Raw genomic sequence first — 12,166 nt, 5'->3', positions numbered from 1 at the left:
ACCATTTCAAACAAGGGGGGCCAGGATCTGGGGGTCCCCTTGTTAAAAAGCCCCCTGTCCGCAGACCCCCACAACCACCGACCAGGGTTGTGGGGATGAGGCCCTTGTCCCCATTAACATGGGGACATAGTGCTTTGAGGGGTCACAGACCCACAAAGCATCCTCCCAATGTTGAGGGCATGTGGCCTGGTACGGTTCAGGAAGGGGGCCACTCTCTCGTCCCCCCCTCTTTTCCTGTGGCCTGCCAGGTTGCGTGCTCGGATAAAGGGTCTGGTATGGATTTTTAGGGGGACCCCACAGCAATTTTCTTTTTATTTGATGCGGGGTTCCCCTTAATATCCATACCAGAACTGAAGGGCCTGGTAATTGAATTTAGGAGAATTTTTTATCAATGAATGAATTGTCGGCTCCGTAATACAGGGAACACTCATTGAGTGTTCTCTGTATTACGGGAGCCGACAATTCAAAGTGATGTTAAAAGACTTTTTTTCCTTGAGAAATTACACTTTGTGCAGGGACAGTTCTAAGCACAGGAAACATGCGCCATACTATAGACACCCCCCAAACAGCGCCAGAAGTCCACCAGTTTGGCGAATCGCAAACGAGCAAAGTTCGCCGCAAACCGACCGCCGGGAAAACCGCAAGGCCATCCTTAACTCCCAAACCTCTTGACAAACGCCAAGATGGTCACCTCGGCAAACAAGCAGAAAAATAAATAAGTCGTCGACACCAACAACATAAAAAAAAAAGCCTACAGCACCTGGTATTCCCAAGCCGTCTCCCATCCAGGTACTAACCAGGCCCGACCCCACTTAGCATCCGAGATCAGACGAGATCGGGCACATTCAGGGTGATGTGGCCGTAGGCGATCTCTCTGGCCACTCTCAACCCTCAAATGCCAAGATAGTCACCTCAGCAAACAAGCAGAAAAATAAACCGGTCGTTCACGCCAACAACATTTAAAAAAAGCCTACGGCACCTGGTATTCCCAGGCGGTCTCCCATTCAGTCTCTTACCATCTCCTATACTATGTCTGCAGTCTCTGATCGTCTCCTGTACTATGTCTGCAGTCTCTGATCATCTCCTGTACTGTGTCTGCAGTCTCTGATCATCTCCTGTACTGTGTCTGCAGTCTCTGACCAAGTCCCGTACTATGTCTGCAGTCTCTGACCATCTCCTGTACTATGTCTGCAGTCTCTGACCATCTCCTGTACTATGTCTGCAGTCTCTGACCATCTCCTGTACTATGTCTGCAGTCTCTGACCATCTCCTGTACTATGTCTGCAGTCTCTGACCATCTCCTGTACTATGTCTGCAGTCTCTGACCATCTCCTGTACTTTGTCTGCAGTCTCTGACCATCTCCTGTACCATGTCCACACACTCTCTGACCATCTCCCGTATCATGTATGCAGTCTCTGCTCATTTCCTGTACTTTGTCTGCACTCTCTGACCATCTCCTGTATCATGTCTGTAGTCTCTGACCACCTCTTGTAGTATGTCTGCAGTCTCTGACCATCTCCTGTTTCAAGTAATTTAAAAGTGTTAATAAAAAGACAAAAAGGTATGTTTGTCTTGTCTTTTTTTTTTATTTGCTGATCCGAAAAACGATCCAATCAGAGACTCTGATCCGAGGAACGATGCAAACCATGAGTTTTTTGATCAGTTGCACCCCTAATGTCCACATTGTGCCACCACCCCATTCGGGGTCTTACTATTATAACTGTAAGGGGTTTAATAGTGTAGTGTTAATGGCGGTGGTGTCAGCACACTAGGAGTCCTTTCATGTGGACATGGGGAAGAATAGAGATGGACGAACCTACGACGGGACGTTTCGTGAACGCGGCCGAAAGTTCGCGAACCACAAAGTTTGCGGCGGGCCCCATTGACTTCAATGGCAAGCGAACTTTAAAAACCTACAGGTCATATTTTCATCCACAAAATACTTACTAGCTGTGCACACATAGTCCCACCACATGGCCACTGACATAACACATGTATGAAGTGAATCTGGGATCGACAACTACAAGCATTCTTTTTTTATATGTGAAAATTTGACAATTCAGGACTCAGGAGCGCATGAAGGCAATGGAGGAGAGGAAAGGTCAGGGTAGGCTATGAAGAGGGTGCAGGAGATGATCACCAGCACTGTGATATAGAGCACTGACACCAGCACCGCGATATAGAACACTGACACCAGCACCGCGATAGAGTGCACTGATACCAGCACCGTGATAGAGAGCACTGACACCAAACCAGCACCGTGATAGAGAGCACTGAGACCAGCACCATAATAGAGTGCACTGACACCAGCACTGATACCAGCAACTCGCTGCTGGGCCCCAAAAATATGACACCGCTCAACCTCTTCAAACAGGAGGGTACGGGCATATAGTATGGTGTGCTTTTTTTGTACAAGGAAGTGAGAAAGATGTAGAAAAAAGGTCTGTGTGCTCGATTAAATAAATTGTTTATAGAGATATACATGGTCTACTGGTCACATGTGTTGAATTCCTCCGAGATCCATGCCTCATTCATTTTTAGAAATGTGAGGTAGTAAACACTGTCGTGAGCTAGGCGAGTGCGCTTATCAGTCACGATCCCCCCTGCTGCGCTGAACGCCCTTTCGGACAGGACACTGGATGAGGGGCAAGCCAACAGTTCCATTGCAAATTGGGCAAGCTCTGGCCAGAGGTCAAGCCTGACCACCCAGTAGTCCAGGGGTTCATCACGCCTCAGAGCATCCACATTGGCCGTCAACCCAATGTAGTCGGACACCTGTCGGTCTAGATGTTCCCTGATGCTGGATCCGGATGAGACCTGTCGATGGGTCGACCTCATATCAGAAGTCACCAACACATCTTCAAACCGCCCTCTTCTTGCAGGTGCTGTTGGATTGGTACCCGCAACTCTTTCTCTGAGAGTGGGAATTGCTCCTCTGCCAGCGCACACAAAAGCAGAATGCAGCATTTCTCTAAGCAAGGCCTGGAAGTGCTCCATTCTGACAGCCCTCTGTGACGGTGGTAACATTTCCGCCATTTTGTGTTTGTACCGGGGGTCTAAGTACATTGCCACCAGTACTGGTCCTTGACCCTTATGCTCTTTATATGGGGGTCCCTGTTAAAACACTGGAGCACGAAGGCCCCCATTTACACTAAACTGAAAGCGGTGTGTGGTGGCCAGGCTCCTGCTCATCATCCAGGATAATGTCGTCCTCCTCGTTCTCCTCTCCCCATCCACGCACAACAACAGGGATCCCAGAAAGGTTTAAAGCATGCTCTTCTTGCTCCTCCTCATCAGCCCCGGCACCATCCTCTGACTCCTCTTCAGACTCCTGTTGTTGACTTTTCTCAGATAGAGTCGCCCCCCCCCCCCCCCCGGGAATTCATCCAGCATTGCGACTTCCTCATCTTCCAGCTCCTGCTCCTCCACGGCTTGATCAATGACACGGCGCAATGCGCGCTCCATAAAGAAGGCATAAGGTACCATGTCACTGATGGCACCATGGCTGCGACTGACCAGTTTGGTGATCTCATCAAATGGCCACAGAAGTCTGCATGCGTTGCGCATGAGCAGCCACTGGCGCTGTGAAAAAAACCCAGCTCCCCAGAACCTGTTCTGCCGCAGAGTTCATACAGGTAGACGTTAACTGCAAGTTTCTGCTGGAGCAGCCTATCAAGCATATAGAAGGTTGAGTTCCATCGCATCGGGCAATCATAAATAAGACGTCTGACCGGCAGATTATGTTGCCGCTGAATGTCAGCAAGGCAAGCCGTGGCCGTGTAAGATCTTCTGAAATGGGCCGAGATTTTCCTTGCCTGCTGCAAGATGTCCTGGACCCCAGGGTCTTTGACAACGAATCGCTGCACGACCAAGTTTAAGATGTGTGCCATGCATTGCACGTGTGGAATTTTGCCCTGTTTCAATACGCTAAGCAGATTGGCACCGTTGTCACAGACCACTTTACCAACTGTCAAATTGAGTGGTGTTAGCCACTGATCTGCCTCTGAACGCAAAACTGAAAGGAGTGCCGGGCCAGTGTGGCTCTTGGCTTCCAGGCACAACAGACGCAGCACGGCATGGCAACGTCTCACCTGGCATGTCGAATAGGTTCTGGGGAGCTTGGGCGGTGCAGTGGAAGAGACGGAAAAGAAGAGTGGAAAAGAAGCAGACAGCCGAGGAGGAGAGGGAGGAGGATGGAGTAGGAGTAGGAGGAGAAGAAGAGGCAGGCCTGCATGCAATCCGTGGTGGTAAAACCAAATCTACATGGGTGCCACAGGTTACATGCTTGACGGCCGTCAGAAGGTTCACCCAGTGGGCAGTAAAAGTTATATACCTTCCCTCCCCATGTTTGCTAGACCACGTGTCTGGTCAGATGTATCTTGGCACCAACACTGTGCCAGAGATACATTCACTTACCGCTGAACATGGCCATATAGCTCTGGGATGCCCTTCTGTGAGAAATACTTCCTTCCTGGGACCTTCCATTGTGGTGTTCCAATGGCCACAAATTTTCGAAAGGCCTCCGAGTCCACCAGTTTATATGGCAGTAGTTGGTGGGCTATCAGTTCTGACAAGCCAGCCGTCAACCGTTGGGCAAGAAGGTTATCCGGCATCATCATTTTTTTACGCTTGAATATTTGGCCCACGGAAGCCTGCCTTTTTTCAGAAAAATGTGAGCTTGGAATGATGGAAGGTGGAGTGGAGGACAATTGTGAGGAGAAGGAGAAGTAGAAGACGAGGGTGGACGGTGAGAGCCTGGAGTGTGGCTTTGTGTGTTCCGTTGCTCCCACTGAGCTTGGTGATGGCAGCTTATGACTTATGCGTTGACTGCAAAGATTGCAGATGGCAACACTATTGTCAGCAGCAGACACGTTAAAAAGCACCCACACTGCGGAGCCATGTGCCGGCGTCCTGGGAGCGCCAGATGTGACCGTACATGGTTGATGCCTCGCTCCTGATACATTCTCATTCCGCTTTGTCCCTCCTGTGCAATCTAAGTTCTTCCTGCTTCTCCTCCCTATCTGCTGGTCTATATGAACTCCCCCTCCTCTTCCTCTCTTGTGGGCACCCACGTGGCATCACTAGACACATCATCATCGATGTCACCTTCCCCACCGCTATAATTAGAGATCTCGGAGTAGGCAGCAACAGCGGGGACAAACCTCCTTGGGCTGATCTGGGTACTGTCGTCAGACTGCTGAGTGGCAGTTGTTGCTACTTCCTCTTCCTGATCTAATGCCAAGAGTGGCTGGGCATCGGAAATGTCTTGACATGGATCAGAAAATAATTCCTGTGACTCAAGCGGAAGGTATATGGTGGTGGTGGTGTTGGTGGTAGTGTCTTTGGGGGTGTACACAGCAGAGAGTGAAGAAGAGGGTGCAGATCGAGAGGATGAAGAGGGTGCAGAAGAGTAAGGCTGAGTGAGCCACTCAACCAAGCCTGGTGCGTCCTTTCGCGTAATCGCACGCACCTTCTGCAATTTGCCACTTTGGCTCATGTCTGTTGCTCCTGCCCTACCCCTACCACACCTGCAGAAGGGCCTGCCTCTTCCTCTGCCTGTAATTTTTTAAATGACCCTGTGACAAAAGTCTCTAGAGAAGTGCAGTATGCATGTGGAAGAAGGAATATAACACCCCGCTTCAATCTGTTGTTTTTGGGGGCCACTGGTCTATCATACCAGTTATAATACTTTTTTTTTATTGTATTACTCTTTGTAGTATCGCTGCAGAACCGCTCAGCAGTCACAATGCTGCACAGTGGAAATACACTATACTATGCTTTCTATATGTGCAAGTATTTTATACGTGTATTACACACCTATATACTGCACACCAAATAGTACACCTATACCAGTCCTTACAAGGACCTTTGCGGACCTAGTAGCTAGTGATTTGCGGACTGTCCCTCAGTCCCTACACTGATAAAGGACTGCTGCAGAATAGGGCAGCAGTCAGCAGCAGTGCACCACAACCCTATATATTGTATACCTATACCAGTCCTTACAAGGACCTTTGTGAACCTAGTAGCTAGTGATTTGCAGACTGTACCTCAGTCCCTAAACTGATAAAGGACTGCTGCAGAATAGGGCAGCAGTCAAGTATAATATTCTTTCTATATTTGGAAGAAAGTATTTTATACGTGTACAACCCTATATACTGTACACCTATACCAGTCCATAAAAAGGACCTTTGTGGACCTAATAGTAATAGCTAGTGATTAAACTGACTGTCCCTGCTGCACATAGTGTCCTGTCCCTCCCTGCACTGACAAAAGACAGGCTGCTGCAATCACCAGCACAGCTTTGCACTCAACCCTATATACTGTACACTTATACCAGTCCTTAAAAGGACCTTTGTGGACCTAATAGTAATAGCTAGTGATTAAACTGACTGTCTCTGCTGCATACAGCGTCCTGTCCCTCCCTGCACTGACAAAAGACATGCTGCTGCAATCACCTGCACTCAACCCTATATACTGTACTACACCTATACCATACCAGTCCTTAAAAGGACTTTTGTGGACCTAATAGCTAGCGATTTGTGTCACTACAGTCTCTCCCTGCTCCACACAGCAACCTCTCCCTATAATGACATAAGACAGAATGTAAAATGGCCGCCAGATCAGGTCTATTTATAAAGGTGGGGTAATGTCCAATTGTCCATGTGCTGAAATGTCTGAATTGGCTGTCCTGTACCCCATGATGGATGTGTGGTCATGGGTCATCATGGGTCAAAGTTCTTTCACACTGTAAACACATATGTCCGCCGGGCGAACAGCAGCAATAGTCCGCCGATTGGGCGAATTGCGAAAATGCAAAATTAGCTGCGAAACGACTGCCGGGCGAACAGTTCGGCCATCCCTAGGGAAGAATGTCCGGATGTCGGATGGTGGAGTCTTCGCCCAGACGGAGTTTTACCAATGTCTCCAGACTGGTGGTATGGCATTGCCACCTGATGTGGACAACGTGGAAGGACTCCCCTTCATCTTCATATCTGATGAAGCGTCTGGTCTGTTCAAGCACCTGATGAGTCCATTCCCCCAAAGGACCCTCACGCTGGAGAGGAGGGTTTTTAACTACCAGCTGGCCAGAGTGAGAAGAGTCGTTGAGAATACCTTGGGGATAATGGCCAGCCGGTTCCGCCTGTTTCTGACAGCAATCCATATGGCAGACTACAAAATCAACCATGTCATCCTGTGCTGTTGCATCCTGCATAATTATTTAAGGAAACATTCTCATAATTATCTAGCCTCAGTTCGGCCTGAGGCCAGACTTATTCCTGAAAATTCACTGACTGGCCTGGATACTGGCTTGGCACCCCAAAGCGCCCGTCAAGTTCGGGAAAGATATGTGAATTATTTTATGAGTAAGGGGCCATTGCAATACCAGACAATGTCAAAAATTTATATTAATTAAAAAAAAATTCGGATAAAGTCTTGAATTTTCTTTATTGCTTGCTTTTCTTTTTGGCTGTCTCCTAGGTTCTCCTAGTGCACTTGTAGTGGCAAGTGTATTTTCCATTAGTAAATAAGCCCCATCAATAGAGTAATATAAAAATATATATATATATAAATGTCTACTAAATAATATCAAAAAGTGCAAAGTGCTACATTAAATAAAATAAACACACCACAGAGGTGATAGAATCCAAATAAATGAAAATCAAGTGAACAAAGTTAAGTACCATATTTAATCGGCGTATAACACGCACTTTTTCCACCTTAAAATCGGGGGAAAGTCGTGGGTGCGTGTTATACGCCGATCCCCACTGTCTGTGAGGCTAAAATACTGAGCGCCGCCGAAAAAGACCGAGCGGTCCCGCCCAGTATGGGCGGGACTGCGAGCCGAGCCGAGTACACAGTAGAGTCGGCTCGGTCTTTTTCGGCAGCGCTCGCTCCAGAAACAGCAGGGAGGCGGGACTACGAGCGGAGCCGAGCAGACGGCTCTGTCTTTTTCGGCGCCGCTCGCTCGGTCTGTCTCGGCGGCGGGATATTTAAACATGGGCAAGACTGCAAATGGCGCTGGGGAGCTGGAAATTACACTGGCAAGCTGCAAATGACACTCTGCAAGGCTGCAAACAACGGTGGGCAAGCTGCAAATGAAACTGATCATTCTGCAATTATGGACAAGGCTGCAGATGCACACTGATAAGGCTGCATTGACGGGCATTTAAATGTAAGTTTATTTTCCCTTAAACTTCCCTCCTAAAACTTTTTTCGTTAAAATGCCCTCCTAAACTTGGGGTGCGTGTTATACCCCAATAAATACTTTAACTAAAAACAGTCTCTTAAAAAATTACTATTTTGATAAAGTGCAGAGAAAATGCAGAAAAAAAAAAGTAAACGCACTAGAGTCAATTGAAAACCTCCACGGAAACACAACTGCTTCAATTGAGTGCAAAGCCAAAAAACTGTGAATTGATCATAAAGTGCCAAGTGCGTCTTGTAAATGTGCAAATAAGTAAACACTCTCCAGAGGTGATATAAGTGAACCACCCTAATAATAAACAAATGATATACAAGAAAATAAGAGAGTATACCTAGGCCAAAAAGAGGGTACCCTCTCCTGATCACATGGAAATAAACTTTAGAATTAAACAAAAAATATATATAGTAGTAAACGCACTACAGAGCCGGCTGTAACATACGTTATATCAGAATGAATCCAGCCTCTATAGATTAAATATTCATATTGAAATCCATCAAAAAGAAAAAGATATAAATATTCAAGTCCATAAATAAACAACGGTCTCCTTTAAGTGCAAGTGCTTTGTGCAAACTTGTGCAAATTCAACTGAGGTGTAGATCTCCCAGTGCTTAATCCCGCTGTGATCACACTTTAGTGGGCAGTGGCCCCTTACCTATAGCAAGGAGGGATTCGCATAAAGGTACTGTATATAGATTTCTTTATATGTGTTCTCTCCTGGTAAATTCAGTCACCTTCTCCTTTAAATTTTATTCTTATTGCTCCATAGCACCCAATAGATTAATAGAGAGGGAATACCATAGTGTAGTATTTCACAAATAGAATTTATTCAAAATTTTCATACAAAGGGTACTCACACATTAATAGATAGAACATTTTTTTCTATCTATTAATGTGTGAGTACCCTGTGTATGAAAATGTATCAAAATAGTAATTTTTTAAGAGACTGTTTTTAGTTACAAGCCTTTGTTCACTTGATTTTCATTTATTTGGATTCTATCACCTCTGTGGTGTGTTTATTTTATTTTATTTAATGTAGCACTTTTTGATATTATTTAGTAGACATATATATATATATTTTTTTTTTTTATATATATTACACTATTGATTTGTGTAACTAGGCATTATACTTATCACCCTCTGAGGGTTATTTAATATAGGGGCAGCGCAATACCAACATATCTTTAGTTTCATATTAGGTGGATACGGTGTGATCCATTCTGGTAGTAGCAGCAGCCCCTGACATTTGATAGATCACTAGTGGTAGCGCAGGAATAAAATACTATCATTTAAAATAAGCCCCATTGTCACTGTAAACACAAAATAGCTTACAAAACTGGTATTGAAAGAAACAGCCACACATTGTATTTCAAAAGGTTTACTATGTGCACATTCACCCACGTGCATTTATAAAATGTGTTAAAAAAGATTTTGTGGTTTTTCTCTATTTTTTTGGTATTATATTTTTTCATCCAGATGTATTTTTATTTTCACAATGTTTTTTTTCTTCATCAATATGTTCTTTTTTTGGGTTTTTTTTTTTTTTTTTATTTTTTTATTTTTTAGAAACAGGCATGTTTTAAAACATAACATACACAACTCTGGAACTTACAAAGTTTAAAACTTGCAGGCAATATCAGAAATAGTGTCAAAAATGGCTTGATGTTGCCTTCATCAGATGGGGTGATGTCACCCCTGTAAAAGCCAAATTTTGAAGATGCACATAAATTGGGAGCCGAAATGGGTAATATCAACATGTGCTATTTCCCATCATGGGCGATCAATGGATGCGTTTTGTGGGTGCAATCCCTTCCTCTCACCTACTAGTGTTATGAGGAAGGGGTTGCACCCACAAAATGCAAACACTGAGATCCCCTGATGACAGATAGCACATGTTGACACACCGTGTGCATCTTAAAAATGTGACTTAAAAAAAATTAAAATCACAAAATGTGGTAATCTAAAAAGGAAATGAAGAACATGATCGATTTCATTTTAGGGAAAATTAGATTAGATTCTCCCCAAAACATTAATCGCGTTCTTCATTTCCTGCTGCATGATGTCCAGGCAATTGCGCATTGCATCTCCCCATTACAGGTCATGATCTTGGCAATGAGTATTTGGGCGCTGACACATGTAAAATGGTTCCGCCGCTTCCCCTTCTACAACCAGAACATCACCTAAAATTGATGAAAAAATATGTATTTAGAAATATGCAGGCATACATAGATTACCTGAAGCTGAGGTGTCAGACACTCACCTGGTGGGGTGCCCATGTTGCCCACTTCCTCCATCTCTCCTTCCTCCACATCCTCAGAGGGGCTGGGGCTTAATTCCCATTCAGGATGGCGAGGTACGGTCTCACTGGGATCCTGTTGTCTTTTTTCCCCTATGAGAATGAAACAAAAAAGGTATACTTAGTAGACATGTGCAAAAGGAAAAAAAAAAGTGTTTTGTTTTAATTTTGTTAATTAATTAATTTCGTTTAGTAAGATTTGTAAAATTCGTTTTCGGATTTCGTTTCGTTTGACCTAATTTGAAAAATCGGTCGCATTCAAAAATATTTCAACCGGATTCGAAAATATTTCAAACGGATTCGAAAATATTTCAACACGATTCGAAATCATTTCAACACGATTCGAAATCATTTCAACACGATTCGAATTATTTCAACCACATTCGAAACTATTTCAACCGCATTCGAAACTATTTCAACCAAATTTGATAATATTTCAACCTGATTCGGTAATATTTCAAATTAATTCAGCCATGTTCCTGTTAAATGTGTCTGTCAAATTTTTCACATATAAGAATAGAATTATACAGTCTGACAATTCAAAAATGACTTTAAATAAAAAAGATACTTACATTTTTGAGAAGCACTTTTTTTGCACCATTACCAGGTTGAGGACTCCAGGTCCAGGATGCACCTGTGTCAGCCATTTTGTGTGAAGGAGAGGGGAGATATAGCTAAGCTAGCTGCTACTAGTCACTTTAATCTTGTACTGCATTTTATTAAGTTTTGTTTTTGTGTTTGCAGACAGTGAGCTCTGTGTGTGTGATTGTGTGTGTTTGGTGTGCAGGATGTCTGGTGAGGAGAGGGCAGGTGTGTGCGAGGGTGAGAAGAATGTGGTTGATGCAGATGGAAATGCAGCTGATGATGATGTGTCTTTGCATCTGCAGGAGCTTGTGTGTGATTATGGAAGAGTGACTGTGTGTGGTGGTGAGTCTGAATGTGTTGTTGAGAGTGGTGGTGCGGAGCCGGAGTGTGGAAGTGGTGTCACTGGTGGGATCTATTGTCTGAGACCGACCGCAGTGACAAATGTAAGTTAAACATTTTTATATTTATGTCTGTTATCTTTGACTAGGCATGATAGTTGTAGTTCCATATTTTTCCGTACAAAATAGGTACCTGCCACAAATTGTCTATTGTCCACTTGCCACGTCACCTGCCACAAGTTGTGTATTGTCTACTTGCCACAAGTTGTGTATCGTCCACTTGCTATGGCACCTGCCACAAGTGCCACGTGACCAGGTTGTGGATTGTCCACTTGCCACGTCACCTTCCACAAATTGTGGGGTTCCTAGCACCAAGTGACCCCAGAATGGGCAAAATGTCAAGCACTTTTCTGCAAACGCCAAAATTTGGTAATCAAACACAGTAGAACTATTGCCACTTCTACATTTTTGATGTTTCTAGCACCAAGTGACCCCGAGGTATGGGGCCCCAAAGTCGGGTTGCAAAATGTCAAGCACTTTTCTGCAGCAGAGAATGACATTTTGCGACCTGACTTTGGGGCCAGGTATCTCGGGGTCACTTGTTGCTAGAAACCCCAAATTTGGAGATGTTGTAGTGCTAGTTCTTGCATACCAAATTTGTGGTTTCTAGCTATAAGTGGCCGAGATACGTGGCCCCAAAGTCGGATCACAAAATGTCATTCTCTGCTGCAGAAAAGTACTTG

At 44.7% G+C, this 12,166-nt stretch overlaps 1 pseudogene; it reads right to left on the bottom strand.

Moving 5' to 3' along the window:
* Window positions 1-748: 748 nt before the first annotated feature.
* LOC143977964 (5S ribosomal RNA) lies at window positions 749-867 on the bottom strand (annotated as a pseudogene).
* Window positions 868-12,166: the final 11,299 nt, after the last annotated feature.

The sequence above is a fragment of the Lithobates pipiens genome, unplaced genomic scaffold, assembly GCF_037356315.1.
Source record: "Lithobates pipiens isolate NorthernLeopardFrog02 unplaced genomic scaffold, aLitPip1_a1.2 Scaffold_13, whole genome shotgun sequence".
In the NCBI taxonomy this organism is placed as follows: domain Eukaryota; kingdom Metazoa; phylum Chordata; class Amphibia; order Anura; family Ranidae; genus Lithobates; species Lithobates pipiens.
This window is presented reverse-complemented; position numbering and strand designations above follow the sequence as displayed.